Below are 14,649 nucleotides of genomic sequence, written 5' to 3'. Positions count from 1 at the left end.
TTCATGCAAAGTTAATACTAATGTCCTAACATTTCTGTGTGTGTGTGTGTGTCGCCTCTGTGGGTCCACTAGGCCTGGATGAGCACATCGAGAGTCATGTGCCCAGCAGCTCGCTGAAGCAGCTCACAAGACAAGCAACGCGCCTCTCTAATTAGCTGACCTGTCACTATCCACACCCACAGCTGTGCAGTGTTCAGGGACCAGAGTGCAGGCAGTGGCTGCAAGGTGCAGGGAAAACCGGCAGTGAAAACACAGACACTGATGAACACATCCAGGGACTGTCACTGCCTACAGGACAAAGCACGCCAACTCATGCTTTTGCCCAAGAGGAGGCTGCATACTTTGTTGTGATTACATCGGAACTTCTCTCCCATTCACCTTCCCTCTGGGATTTCGGTGGACTAAGAGTTCAATGACATTTAGCAGCTTTGTCATTGTAAGTATTTATCCAGTGCTTCTCTGACCTTCTAGAAATAAGCTCACTTATCTTGTGGTCAATTAAAGCAATGTGACAACGTACTTGTACTTTGAATATAACAGGCTTCTCACACCAATTAAGCACACCGGTGTATATCCCTGAGTGACCTAATAAAAGGAGTTTAATACTATAATCTTTTCTTCTTTTTTTTACCTTTTTGACTTTGAAAAGTAACTGACTGTGACAGTGTAAAAGTATGCTCTCAATGAATTATAAAAAAAATATGTGACATAAATCAATGTCTTATTTAAAAACTATGACGTGTAACTTTAAAAATAAAACCAAAAATGTATGGCAGATTCAAATCAGTGTCAACAGTAATTTATATATTTGTGAGGTCCAAAAAATCTATCTTTGTGGGGACATTTTGTCTGAGCCCTGCAACTTTAAAGGGCTTTTTAAAGGTTAAGACCTGGTTTTACTGTTAGGGTCAGAACTGGGTTATGGTTAGGCACTTAATTGTGATTAATTGTTAAGGTTAGGATGGGGGCAAGGGAATCCAATATGTCTATGATGTTAGGGTTAGGGTCCTCTCTAAAATATAAAAACAAGTGTGTGTGTGTGTGTGAGAGAGAGAGAATTATGTGACAGACGAGTCACAGTGATTTGGTAAGAGAAGTTACACACTGGAGCTTTAAATGCAGCATTATCAGATTAAATACGTTTTGTTTACCCCCAAAAATGTTCTAGGCACAAATGATAACATTTAGGTTACCAATAATTTTTTAGGTTATATATCTAATTATATCAATATACATACATATATACATGGGAATCTGCGGGAGCCATTTGCCAATTGTAGCCCTTGCTTCTCACTGAAGTGTCTCAAACCTTGATAAATACAGTAGAAAATCCAGTCAAACAACAGTTGAGGAAAGCCTCTCAGCTGCCGATGAAGCAGAACATGAACGTTTCCGTCTACACACCTCTGTAGCCGACCAGCTGCTTCACAGCCCTCATGTCGGAATAGGCTGTTGTTTGGGCCTGGCTGCATGTGGGAACATGAGCGGAGATGACACTGGGGTAGAGATTTAAGACACGGTGCACTGGCTTTCGGAAGTCTCCTGGAAGGCCTCAGACGCGGCGCTCGGTGCTTCCCGCAGACTCACTCTCAGTATGGCTGCTACACACACACACACAGATGTGGGCAGGGCAGTGAAATCCCTCATCTTGTATCTAGTTCAAGGTCCACTGCTAGTGATGACAGCTGATGACAATCCAGCTGGGAACATGGGAATATCACCTGTGACTCGATATGAAAAGCACTGAGACAAAGTAAAAGAACTCCAGTCCCAGAACACGTTACAAAACCTAAGAGTGTGCACGTTTACTTGAAACATTGGCACACAAACCTGTCACATTAACATATCAAAACATTTGTTCCTCATTAGAGTATGTGAATATTGTGTGACATTTCATCCCACACAAAAAACACATACCATTTATTGTACTTACTTACACTATAACGGGCTCATCAATTAATTGTAATTGGAACATATTTTACGATTAATTGTGTCGCCATCATAAATTTCCTATAGCCTGCAAACATTAGACCTCTGCCTACAACAAATGCCCGATATTATAGTGCCAAGAACAAAACCACAGACAAATAAAACTATCGACCTCCCTCTATCACACACGAGCGCTTGCTCATAAACTCACACCTCCCCCTTACTGTGTACACACTTCTAAAATATGCATTGTGAATCCACGTCTGCAGAGACTTGTGTGCTCCTGCATTATGCTTGAGTGATATAATTTATATAATTTCAGGGGAGAGGGAGGAAATCAATGAGGTTTAGTTGGCAGCAGGGCCCAGTAATTAATTCTCAAGGTTTGGGTAAAAAAAAAAATGTGACTAATGAGGGAAGAATGTAAATATTATGAAGTTTCACTTCAAGCTCCCCAACACCCTAACCCCATCAGAGGCATAATTGAACTTCCGAAAGTCAATAAATTGTCTGTAGGAATGATTTTAGCTTGTATACATCATCTCTGCATTTTGTTTCTTCATAAAAACCTGAAGGAAGACAAGTGACTTCATGACAGTAAAAGTGCTAAATATCACATTTTGCTGGCACGGACCATCAAAACAAATCTACATATACACTACACTTTCCATACAGTGTTCCACACAATATTTAAATTAACACTCCAGGGACAGTGCCACCCACCACTATCAAGCTTGTTCTACTATGAGTGAACACAGTTTGAAATTATGATTTTTTTTTGGGGACTTTTCGTAAAGCAAACAGTTAAAAGGAGAAAAACAACTACTGATGTTTTTTAGAAATATTTTTCTTGGATAAATATTAAAAGTCACTTCACACTTTGATCTGGGTTCTTCTGAGCTTTCTCGACTTCAAAGAAACTACCCACTTCTCGTTCCACCTGTCAACTGCTACAATCTGTTTTTATTTCAGTTCCCATCTCTGTCGGGTTTCCAGATCTGCTTCCCAGACTCGGTAACCTACTATCGAGCTATTGTCATGTATGTATGTGAAATGAAAAGCGCTGTGAAGTAATTTTGGGTGTGATTTTCCGATGCATTATTCACTGAATGCAAATAAAAATAACATCAGAGGTAGTGAAGGGGCGTATTTCCTGTCGTCACTGTTAGAAATACAACACTTCATTGTGAGGTTTTACATGGGGGGAACTGTGTATTTGTGTGAATGCATAATAATAAACAGGAAGAAGGGGACTTGCAAGCCCAGTACTGATCGTGTTACATCCTTCATCAAAATCATCCTGACAGCGTTGAAATCAACCAACCAGGGGCTAAATACATCTAAGGTGTGATTGAGATGTGCACCAGAAGATCCCAGAGGCCTGCTGAAATTCATGGTGCATTTTCCCGTTACACTGTGTGTGTACGGGGGGATGTTTGTGCTCATCTCGGAGCAGTGGGCCATAACTGTGTGAGGGTCAGGGCCGATTGGTGGGGGGGCAGACAAATATATACACCTGGGACTTGGAGAGAGGAGGGAAATGGAGGGATAGATGGAGGATGGGTGTGTGGGCGAGGACACACGCTGGTGAGGGGGGGGTGGGGAGTGGTCATGTGGATGTAGCAGAGAGGAGGAGCAATGTGGAGGAGGAGGAAGGGTTGGATATTGAGCAGTGAAACCCTACTTAATCTGATAGGAATTAATCCAGGCAGAAGAGCTGAGGAGCCATGTTAAAAAGGCAGCACTGATATATGAGCTGTGGAAACAGTCCAGATGCAGTTAAATTGATGAGAGCAACTATGTTTATGCCACTGACATTAAAAGGAGAATCTCCACCCTCAGATTCACCAACACTGTATATCATCAGCATGTGTTACTGTGCATCTGCGTGATTAAGTGTCGCCGTTTATTTGAGCTCACCTACAACTTTCCAAGGAAGCCTTTTATTTATAAGGAAACTTGTTGCATCCTGCTGAGATTTACAGAGTCGTGCAGAATACAATGATGGTAGCAGGAATGGTTGTAACTGATGGTGAAGTCAGATCTTGTTAATGAAAAAAAAAAAACACATTAATTATGGCTGCAATGCATTCTGGTCTTTTAGTCAATTGAGGCGAAGCAAAAATCCATGTTCTTCTTCTCTCATTCAGGCCTTTCAGTTGATACACTTCTATGTAGGTGTTTTTACCACATTAGGTGCTGAATAAATTACAACATTGTCTTATGTGCTGTTGAGAAAATGATGATTCATTTTATATCACAGTTTTAGTAGTGATATAAAGTAGCAATAATTATGCAGAAGTCACAAAATAGACCGTTTTTCTTTTCTTTTTGCTCATTAAAAACAAACTGATTGAACTTTGAACTGTGACGTCTTTCTAAATTTCATAAATTCAATACGATTTTAAACATTTTGAGTACTTTTTGCTCAGGTGTGTTTACATAGTTGGTGATTTTTTCAGATCAGATTGATTAGGTTGTGCTGAAAAGAAAGATATTAGACACTCTATATTGCACATCCTTATACCCTCTAGCATAGTAATGAAAAAAGTAGTGGAAGTGCTCTGTGTTCTAAGGGTTATATATGATAGCCATAGAATGAAATAATGTTTATGAAATCAAGCTTGCAATAAGACCAAGTGTTGTATTATTAATATATTATTAATATTAATAAAAGGCTTTTTTCACAAGTGATTTAAAAGAAGTCACTTATACAGCATGGCTCAGATCCTCAGGCAGTTTGTTCCAGAGCTTAGGGGTCCAAAAGCTTGGTCACCACTTGTTACGAAACGGGACACCGTCACCAGAGCCCATGTCCGAGGAACAAATCACACAATATACCTGAGAGCTAATCCATTAAGAGCTTTAAAAGTAGTCAGTCAAATCTTAAGATGAAATTTAAAAGCAACTGGAAACCAGCGAAGAGAGGCTCCTTGTCTTCTCTGGTTTGTAAAAAGCCAAGCAGCAGCATTCTGAAAGAAATGGCTTTACCTTTTTTGTTGTCCTTTCAAAATGTATATATTTCTTCACTTTAATGAGAACACTTATTGTAATGTCACAATTTTCTGAGGTAACTGGTGTAACTGTTTATAGGTTACGCAATTCCAACGACTTAAAAAAAAAATGAATAGTTAAGTTCCCAACAGCTGTCACTCACTGTCACAAATGAATGAGTCAGTCTGTCTTAGCCCACAAAGATAATTTGTGGAACTAAAATGTGTTTATTTAATTATTTTCTTAATTGGTGGATAAGCTTCTTGTAGTGTGTCAGGAAGGCTCTTGTTTCTACTGATTTAGTGATGCTCATCATTTCAACAAATGTATATCAGCGCATGTGTCAGTGCTATAATAATAGCTTTTTCTATCTATAATCTGTCAAAAGAAACTCCACGGGCTATGCAGGCATGCTTGCAGCACAATTCTTGTGTGAGCTGTTGCAGACACAGGATGTGGAGTGTTTTCATCTCCTTGATGTTCCACAAACTCAGGCAACACATGGAAAAGGCAGGCAGGGAAGGAGATGTTGCTTTGGGCCTAACAAATGACCTAGATACTGGAGTATGAATTTCATTTACCTCTATCACAGCATCTAAGTGTACCTCACTTTCCTTATGCGTCCATATGGCAACCGTAGAGCTGGGGTGGATGCAGAAAAACAGCCCACAGGTAGGCTTCTTTTGATCAACATTTACTCACTCACGCCCTCACTCGCTCATTCGATCACTCACTCAAAATAAATGCGAAGACAGACCTCCATGTTTCTAATCCCAGATACTTTATCTGCTCAGTGGTGAAAATGTTTTTGCAATAAGCAGGATTTGGCTATAGCTGGGATAAGACAGATTTTAGCAATTCTGCTCCAGGACTGAACATTTCCCTCTATGTAATGCAGAGGTTACAGGTGTTAACCACAGCCAGTGGAACTATTGATTAATCGCAAAGGCAGGTTGGCAAGCCTTCTTAAACCACAAAGTGGCTGATCAGAATTCTGCAGGTGCCAGTCCCAGCAGCGACTCACCAGGCAAGGAAGGAGAGGGGAAGACGCAGTGGAGAGGGAAGAAGAAAGGGGGAGAATAGGGTGAGATGATGGCAGAGGAGGTGGTGGGCGGGGGGGGGGGGGGGGGGCAAACAGATATGACATACGGCATCAAGAACAGAGGAGAACTGATGGAGTGAGGGTGGGTAAAGTGTGGAAGGAGTCCAAATGGACGGAGTGAGAGGGATGGACTGCGAGGCAAAAAAAGAGATGTGAATTGAAAGCCAAGCAGTGTAGGTTATCATATCTGAACTGTGAGACATGAATCTCAATCCATCAATAAACACTGCAATGTGTAATAAAAAAAAAAAAAACCCTGCCACGCCTGGCCTTAATGGATAGTGTGCCACTGTAGATGTCACTTTTACCAGAGAGAAAGTACTACACCAAAAAAAGATGTGATTTAAGGTAAGTGATCACATTAAATTCGACTTTCCATATGTACTCAGAGAGTTGCAATTTCCAAATAATAAATAATTTCCGCACAAGTGGTCTTGATCATTTAACACTTCTGAAATGCAATTTGATTCACTTCTTGTCTTTGTTTAGCATATTCAGTGGATTGCTGCGTGGAGCTATAGGCTACATCTATACTACTACATTTTCTTTTGGAAAAGAAAGGGCTTTTTCAAACACATCTGTGACTAGATGAGGGATTTAGCTCAGAAACAGATGTAATCTGCATCCATACTGACACCTGGAAATGTATATCACATGAACCGTCACTCACGCATGGGCATAACACATGCCTGTGGAAACAGGAAGCAGATTGTCTACTCTGCAGTATCAGGAAGTACAACTAACAGAAAAACCACAGTGAAAGTATTTTTCTTAATCAGATGAGATTAAACTAATCTGAAATAGATTAATATACAGGTGATCAAGTCAAGTTGTGGCCAAAAAGAACCAACCAGGAAGTGAATGCAGGAAACTGTGTCATTAAAGTAACTGCCACAGAGTTTTCAAACATTGCCATAGGATGAATGTAGAAATATAGCATCAGTCTGCAGTGGACTAACTTACTTGGACAAGAAAGACAGTAGCCGGACATCATACTATAGAATAAAGGATGAATTAATGTGTTTGGCAGAGCTATCTTTGTCCGGGGTTTCTTGAATCAAAACTTTTCCAAATCATATAAAGAGCAGAGCAGAGCAGAGCCTGTTATTTTAGACTACACTGCGATAACTTTCAGTGTTCTGCCTTGTTTAAAAACATAATTTATGGTCAAAAATATAACTAGGGCTGCAACTAACAATTATTTTCATAATCGATTTAATCTGTTTATAATTTTTCTCCCCACTGTAATAGTTCTTTTGGTCTAAAAATGTTAATAAAATGTAATAAAATGTTGACTGGCATTTCCTAAAAGCAAAATGATGATGCTCTCTTGATTGTCTAGATTTGTCCACAAAACAAAATGACTCTTTGTTTGTTATACGGAGCAAAGAAACCGGAAAATATTCACATTCAAGGGGGCGGAAACATGTGGCGCTTGTTCCAACTCCAGTCTTCTTGCTGCAAAGGCAAGAGTGCTAACCACTAAACCAGCTGTGTTGCCCCTGGTTATGATTATAAAAACAAGCAAACAAAACAATTGAAACCATTGAATCAATTAACGATCAATTTAGTAGTTGATTAATAATGAGCAAATAACTAAATTAGTTGTTGGTAGCTCTAAACATAACCTAAATATGAAGCAGAGTTACAGGTTGCCAGACTTAATGATCATCTTTACTCAAGCTTTTTAAAGTGACTTGAAGGTCGACAGTTCTGTACAGCCTTAAATTTAAATGATTGGGTTTTAGAATGTTGGACAAAAACATTTTACCAGTGCATTAATCAGTGTTTTTTTAGGTTAAAGAGAAAAGAGAAATTTCATTATTATTGGAGAGCTTTAGCCGACACAAATGTGTGTGTGTGTGTGTGTGTGTGTGTGTGTGTGTGTGTGTGTGTGTGTGTGTGTGTGTGTGTGTGTGTGTGTGTGTGTGTGTGTGTGTGTGTGTGTGTGTGTGTGTGTTATAAAACAACTGTTTTATTGGCATACCTTTACACATCAAGGTCAGACATTACCAACGGTACAAACCTTTTAACATACCTGACACTTGAATGTTTATGAAACAAGTTTGCTGAAACGGGCTTTTGTGTACATGGGCTTTCACTTGAAACACACTTGTTTATTAGGTTTTTTTTTTGATTCCACTGTATCACAACCTGCAGATCAAAAAGCAATCATCAAAAAATCCAATCTTTTGATTATTCCTATAAATGACTGGTGTTCAGTATGCCGTGTGATGCACCATTGCACCATGCACCATTGTTGCCCTTGCCAGCTCTAAAATCAATCTCTGTTAGACCCTTTCACTTAACAGATGCCGGGGACACATTCAGTTAACTCGCAAACACATGCAAACACACACTTTCGGTGCTTTTGTTGCTCTAAACCTATACCGGTACATAAAGCTAACATGCAAATCTAAATTGTGGCGTGGCATCTGAAATGTGTCACATCACTGAAAGAGCGGGGAGGCTGCAAATCAGCCATGTAGGAGCAGCAGGGGGATTTCATGGAAGCTTACATTTTAGGCATGCAGTTTGCAGTCATAATTGTTCCTCAGAGACCGAACTTTAAGTGAATTTCTCCAGCACTGGCACCTTGCATAGGAGAGTGAACCGAGGCAGACCTCGACATCTGCAATCTGCCAGCGCCCCAGGTAAAACTTTGTCCTTCTCAAACAAGCTTTATACCATTGTGTGCCGTAACACTTTCCTGTCAGTAAAAATTATTAATAACTGCTCTGTCAACCTGTGTCGAGAGACATATGTATAATGCTTTGTTCAAAGGCTCTAATACACTAGCAGCCAGACTGATGCCTCTGAGTAATGAATTTGTCTCCTTCATAACTTTTCATTAGATTTTCCAGACATTTTTGCCAAGCATGATTGTTTTACCGTGCAGTCTTACTTCACAGACAAACAAAAAGGTAAGGCTGAACGATTTGGGGAAAATATAGGATTGTGATTTTTCTGATTGATATTGCAAATAATAATCTTTCAGAGAAAGATTGAAGAGGTACCACCATGAGATCATACCATGAATAGTGTGAATAGACAAAAAACAGGACTAATTCCAACAAGAAAAATGCACTTAAATAGCAAGTGTCTGCGAGTTACTTAGTGCAAAATAACACTGAAATCATATCAACAAAGAAAAAAAAAATTCTCAGTGTAGTTAATATGCTTGCATGCACTGAAGCAAAAGGTAATCACTGCAGGAGTCTTTGGAGGAGACTGACATGTTTGTGGGCAGACATTTTAGGTGGATATAATATTAAAGAAGAAGATATAGGTGATGGCAAAGGGTCCCCACAGGAATGGCAGGTAGCTGACCTGGTGGCTTACAAGCTCAATCTTGCGTTCCCATTTCATGCTTTGTGTTGCAGAAAGAGTCAAGAGACAGTGGATATTATTCCCTCTGCTCTCCACCCCGCTGAGGTCTGATCAAAGATCTAAGCCTTTGATGTTTTAACTCCTGGCTGTTTGGAGTAAGGCAGAAGAAAAAACACAAGCCCCTCCTCTAAACCAGATGGTGCCTGTTGCATGCTGGGAGCAGCCAGGCAGTGTTACGGGTCCCACCTGTGGTTTTAATTACAGTGCATGAGGAGGAAGTGCAGTGGAGCGAAAGGAGGGAGGAAAGTAGGGGTGACCCTTGCTGTTCTGTGAGCACAGAGTAAGTAGGGTGGGATACTGGATGTTCACCTGTATGGCTCATAAATTATGGATCCCTTTGTCTTGTTCTGTCAGACTACTTCCCTTCTTTTTTTTTTACCGGTTTCTATCACATACCAAGCCGCACATTAAATAAGGGGTTTTGACTGACAACTTAGATCTTACCTCACACAATCACCTGTTCATGACACCAGCTATCATCATTTCATCACATTTTTTTGCCTCCATTCTCACTCTTCCCTCCTCAGTCACAAAATCATCTACATTCCGCACACACGTCCATATATTTTTTGCTGTCTGTCTTCCCCGCTCACTGGTGTATAATTTGTGCAGATCACCGTAGCTTCTCTGCATGGATTTCCAGCTTCTCTGCATGGATGAACTCCTATCAGATTAAACTGGCACTCACTGACTCTGACCCACCTGCCCCTCCCCTGCATATACCACTCCACACCAGGATCCCTCGGGTCCACACTCCCTCCCCTCCTCCTCAGCAGCACCTCTCCTTCTATCCATCTTTTGACTTTTCAGCTCCTTCTGTCATCTGAGAAATCCCGCTGAGTGCTGAGGTGCTTCAGTGGCAATGGGGGGAGCCTGAAAATACCCCCGCAGGGCCTTATGTATACATTCACAAAGGTCCTGAACGCTTTCTGATCTCGCAAAAATATTTTTGTGTTGTCACTAAAAAGAGGTTTAAATTTGTACTTGAGTATGAAAGTCACAATATGATGAATTTGATAGACATAATGTTCTCACACACACAACAGGTAATGGAATTATTGGAGATTCAAAAAGGTGTAAATGGACTGTCTCCTAAGATACATGTTTCATCTTGATTTACTTGGACTCCAGCTTTGAAAAAAAAGGAACTTCAGGAAGTTTTTTTTTTCCTGTGATGGATTCAGCCAGAATTCTTGGGGAACTGTATTTTTTTCCCCTTCTTTTCCCTTCCTCTCTATTTCTCTGACTGTGCAGAGCTGCGTGTCAGATCTGTGGTATGCCTGTAGGCTGCTCCCAAGAGAAGCACGGTGTGCTCATTCAACACCAACAGGGTCATAAAACAAAGCCTCTGCCACTTGTGCAGAGTTTACTTCAAATTAGCCCAACTCTTGTCTAACTACATCGCAACCAATCAATTGGATCTCACACCAGACAAGCAGCTGACAATGTGAGACAGACAGAAAGGTGATGAATAACAGAGACTGCATTTAAAGTGCAGTGGGGATTTTTGTTTTTATCCACTTATTTTTTCAAAACTGATATCTGTTGACAGCAGCCAAGTGAGAAATAAACCGCCGTCTAAAAATATCAAGCTGATTTTTTGCAGCTTATTGACATGTTTACAGTAAACTGTTGCGGTTGCAGAGATCAAGTTGTTTCTCGACTATCGTCCTCAGAAAGACGGCCATCAACCTGATGGAGCAGGAGTATCGTGAAAATCCGCAAATAAGCAGAGTCAGCAACACAATTAATATTCGAGACAAATTTTCAAGGGAAGAATCAGAGGGCACAGCAGCTGCTCCCATATGCAGACCTTGCCATTAAAACTGTCAGACATGCCTCAGTATTCCCCTCATCCTTTATGCCCATTTTACCATTTTACCTGAACATCTGCTGTCTCTCTGCCTTCAGCAAACCATATTTTTTTCCTGTCCCTTATATTCTGAGTGAGTCACTCAAGCCACCTTTGAGGTGTGAGGAAGCAACCTCCATGAGCACAATAGTTGGAGTTGTGCAACACGATTACGTCCGATTATGGCTCTTTATCTAGTTTAAACATGCATGCTAAACAAATCATTAAAATTTCCTATTTGGCACGTTTGTATAGACATACATAGGGGCCAAACAAAAGGACAAATATATTGTATTTCTGGAGGTATAATATTGGGGGGAAACTGTTTCACTCCACATCTCCTAGATACTTTTATTCTATTAGCTATTCAGTTACAGTGTGAAAAGATTACAGGGGGACGTTGTACCTTGAAAACTTAGATCATCAGCATGTACTTAATGACTGCAATCCGGCCCTGAGAGACTGCCACTGCAACAAACCCATATCACAATCAGTTTATATGAATGACAGATTCAGTTAAAGTTGAAGTAATAAAAGCATACAGTTTCAGTTTGATTGATATTCAGTATGGAACATTGTGCCTTGCTTCTGAATATGAAATGGTAAATGTGTCAAACAGCTGTTTTTAGTATGAAAGTTATGTTTTCACTTTAAAGTGGTGTATTATATATCACCACATGTAGTGACTTTTATTCGTTAAAGGAAAAGAGTGAGTGTAATTTGCATACATTTTCTTACAGAGTTGATATCTGCTTTTTAGGACATCTGATGGCACGTGACAAATACAGTGTAATGATTAAATGAATGATTACACAACATGAGTCATGTGTTTGTATGCAACACAAGCTCTCAGCTTTTGATACCAAACTTGCCATAATTTAGACACTGTTGACAACGCTGACATTTTCCATTCATGATAATCCATCACAGTTACATCAAGCCATTATTTCCTCTCATTTCTGTTTTTGTCATTCATTTGTGAGTGAGAAGTGTGTTTTCATACAGTGCACAAGACATGAGACTACTGTCAAGCCAGGAAATAATAATCATTTGAATAAATATTTTTGGCTTTCTAATCACATCCACTTTTGCATGTCCTTTTCAGCAAGTGCGTTGAGGATGGATTTGACACTGTAATAATTACACAGAAAGGGCACTGCTGAAAAATATTTAAGTGTAAACAAGTTCAAAATACTGAAACGAGCGATAACTATAAGACGCAACAATGTCCCAGCTTATTTGTCCATGTTCCCATAGCTACAATTATCGTATCTTATGGAGACAAAATGATGGCATTGCGCATGCATATAGTGCACTTGAGCTTGCAGGAATTTCCGTTCCGAATACATGGCAGCAAATGTGAACACGTGTGCGACAGCATTTCTGCATGTCATGGATTAATAAGAAGGGCTGGCACAGAAAAGTCAGGAGGAAAGTAATTGTGGCTGTAGTGAGACTGTTCCCTGACATGCAGTCACACCTGGATGGCTGCTCGCACAATGAGGAAAAGAGGATCCCCCCACAGTCTCAGTTATTGGTATGCTGAAATACTGCAGTGTTACAGTGAGAGGAGAGGAACAAGGAGGCTCTGGAGCGAATAGAAAAAAAAGCATGTTTCTCTCCCGCGCTGTGAGATAGTGTGAGAGGGGGGAGACCGAGAGGTGCTTTACCAACCAAACAAGACATGTGTCACAGCCAGAGAAACGACGACACACTTCTCCTCCATCTCAAGCATAGGCAACTTTTTCTTTTCCCCCCTCAGACCACATTCAAGGAAAGATTGTCAATAATAAGATGCAGGTTGTTTATTTTACACAAGCCAAATATCTGCACTGCACACAATGTATAGTCAGTCTTCTAATATGTCAGAATCATAGAAAACACGCTGCCTGTAACAGTACACAGGTGTTTAAGAGTTTATGGTTTTGTGAAACTTTTTAGTATATATCACAGATTGAGGGCAGGAAGAGAAAGAGTACCTTTATATGCTAATTGTGAGAGAAAGGGTGTGTGTGTATATTGGGTCCCGGACTGGTGCTGAGTGCACTAAAAAACAAACTCATAAATTTAAAAACAAAAAAAAAGAAAGAAAAACATTGGCTTGTCCCAGAAGGGAAGATGTGCTTGACTTTTGTGCAAAAAAGGCCTGCATACAATTTTCCACAGTTTATGTTACTGTAACTTTACAGTGATGTTAGAGACAGACAACCATGATGTTGTTGGCTTGGAAATGTTAATAGTTTACTAAATCTGCCAGTACAACAAATAGGTACAATAAAAAGTGCACTATTACATATCTGTAAAGACACTCAATATTTTATTTCTCTACACAAGTTTCTAGGCTGACACAGATGCCACTGAAAAAGAAAACGACACCTTTTGTGCCTAAAAAGGAAATTTGAATGATTCAATACTGACTTACTGTAAAACAGATTTTCATTAATGTCACATTTGGACAAAGCTGGAATCTTCAACATAAAGGACATAGCTGAAGATCTGATTAAGACCACACCACAAAACCCATCATCTATGTCAATATGAAGCAATAAGTTGAAAAAAGTTCTCAAGGCAACATTAATGCAGTTCTATCAAGACCCAACACAAAACACCTCTCTCTCACTCATACTCGCATACAAGCACACACCACATTAAATGGGTCAGAGCATGAAAGAATCCAGACTGCTAAGCAGTGCCAACAAACCCTTCAGACTGAACATCAGTCCATGTTAGCCAACATCTGATTATTCATACCACTAGTACAATTATTCCATATACAAATAACTGATCATGACCAGAAAGAATTAGTGTCCAACTACATTTTTAGCCCCAAATGAAAAACAATATGAAGACAGGATTTTTCTTTCAGAGATTGGTTGATCAACAACCAATAAATGCTCCACTGTTTCATAAGAAGAATGCACACACGTGTCTACTGCTCCAGGAACAGTCCTCCACTGTTATCCGTTTGATAGAGATGGAAATAAAAAGAAAGACAGATGGATGACTAAACAAAGACATGTCCATGTCAAAGGTACAAACCGACAAAAACAGACTGGTTTGTCAAACAGAATAGACATGGCGCATCACGGCAGCAACGGTGATAAATACGTGTAGGCACAGTGGACGGACAAAGGACAGAGTAAGAGAGTGAGGTAGGGACACAGCGACCAACCAGAATAAAAATAACTCTTACTGTTCGAAGGTCTTCAAGATGATCCACCTGAAGAAGAAGAAAAAAGTTAGTCACACTCCAGACTGAAACTTTGAATGTTTTCATAGTATAGAATGTGAAAGCTTTAAGAAAACAGTACAGCTGCACATTACAGAGCTAATGAGCCTGACAAGAGTCAGTCGTGAAATTAATGCTACTGTAATGTTGCAC

This window comes from Microchirus variegatus (assembly GCF_963457635.1).
Source record: "Microchirus variegatus genome assembly, chromosome: 15".
Taxonomy (NCBI): Eukaryota; Metazoa; Chordata; class Actinopteri; order Pleuronectiformes; family Soleidae; genus Microchirus; species Microchirus variegatus.
Note: the sequence above shows the minus strand (reverse complement) of the source record.